This window comes from Echinops telfairi, unplaced genomic scaffold, assembly GCF_000313985.2.
Source record: "Echinops telfairi isolate 266 unplaced genomic scaffold, ASM31398v2 ScPeMD7_7458;HRSCAF=8496, whole genome shotgun sequence".
NCBI classification, from domain to species: Eukaryota; Metazoa; Chordata; class Mammalia; order Afrosoricida; family Tenrecidae; genus Echinops; species Echinops telfairi.
In genome coordinates, this window is record NW_022111358.1 from 31498272 (window position 1) to 31500017 (window position 1746).

Here is a 1746-nt window from a genome sequence, read left to right on the forward strand (position 1 = left end):
TGCGCGCACGTTCACTGTTCCTATACTTGGGGAAGGAGAAACAAATGTAACTTTCAAAAAACTGGTTTTTCCTAATGACATGTCCAAAGTAAGGGAGTCGAAGTCTTTGACCCCTCCCTTCTATGAAGCATTCTGGCTATCTCTTCCAAGATGGGTTTGTTTGTTCTTCTAGCAGTCCATCCTTCACCAACATCACATTTTAAATATATTCATTCTTCTATTTTTCATTGTCCAGCTTTCACATGCATATAAGGCAACTGAAAAGACCATGGCTTGGGTACCTTAGTAATCAATTTTTGTTTCATAAAACATTGTTGTCTTTTACAGCAGATTTGCTTACTGTAATAGAAATCATTTGATTTCTTGACTTATGCTTCCGTGGAAAGAGAGTGCAATAGTATTTCTCTTTTTTTTTCATTAGAATACTCCCCAGAAAAGAGTAACTAAAGAGAGTTTGCTAACATGGAAAAAGATATGTGAGGTCCCTGATAAGGCAGGGAAGGCTAATGTCTAGAAATCAGATAGAAATAAGATATAAATATAGATTATCACATTAACAAATGGTGACAAGAAAGACTCATGGATGACAGTAGGTGTGCCCAAGTTTAGTGCAGTGAATTATAGGTAGAACAAGAAATTCCACTAGAAGAGCTGCACTTTCTTTATTAAGTTATCTTTTAGAGATAAGGACGGAGGAAGGTAGGGCAAGAGTGGCTGAGAGGGGAAGAAAGCCTGAGAATAAGAGAATAACAGTCAAGGGAACTGAGAGATTACATATCAAGGAATTACTTGCAAGTTCTAAAAGCCAAGTAAACTTGGCAATAGTCCTACACAGGACTTACAGAAATGTTGTATAAATGAAGAATATAAGTATCTGTACTAACTGGGAATAAACGTTTGATAAGGAAGCATGAGAGGGATTAGAAGGAAACTGAGCTGGGATCCAAGTGCTGAGTGCCCCAAAAGAAAAAAGTTGTAAAGAGGAAAGCAGTCTTGCTATCACCTCAGCCCCCTGTGGGCCTACCTCAATGCTCCCAGGTACAAGGAGCTGCCTCAAGTGTCCTCCACCAGGGCTGGTGGAGGGAGGGACTGGGACTGCAATAGCAACAGGCAGGTACCAAGGCTGTGCTGGGCAGAAAGGAGCTAGAAACTGGCATCCTTTACATCCTTGAGAGCCGCCTGTCTTGGTTAGAGAGCTCTGGATTAGGATTATCATTGGAATATCCTGCCATCAGTTTACATGCTGAGATCTAAATGCTTATCAGAGAGAACATTTCTATGTTACGGTGAATGCAAATTTGGAGAAGAATCAAAAGAATCTGTTGATAATGAAGAGGAAGACAGTGATGATGATGTTGAACTTATTGCTGAATTTAGATTTGTGTCTGCGATAAATCAGCATTAGGAGCAATGCTCATTGCAGTGTGTGAATTAACAAGCTTTGCATCCAGATCCTGGGGATGAAGATTCATATGATGATGATGGTGGAGAAGAGTATGATGGAGAAGCATATAAACAAGGGCAGGGGACATTCCTACATTTTATACCTGAAGGATTATCCCATTTAACAACATAAGGCCAATCCATACTGGAGAGATTAGAAGGAATGTTTCTCAGTCTGTGAGCAGCCAGTATAACATGGCTGGGGATCCGGACAGAAGGCTCAATAAGAGATTTTGAAGATGGGATGGAGGTAGCTAGTACACTGATAGTTGCTGGGCAATTTGAGGGTACAGATGCTGATCA

The 1746-nt window shown here is 40.4% G+C and overlaps 1 protein-coding gene and 1 pseudogene across 4 annotated transcripts in view; one reads left to right on the top strand and one right to left on the bottom strand.

The window, feature by feature from the left end:
- The window catches only part of GPATCH8 (G-patch domain containing 8), a 74223-nt gene that overhangs the window by 27802 nt on the left and 44675 nt on the right, over window positions 1-1746 (bottom strand). The gene's annotated exons all lie outside the window — the stretch shown is intronic.
- Window positions 269-1746, top strand: part of LOC115872869 — a 3608-nt pseudogene continuing 2130 nt past the window's right edge.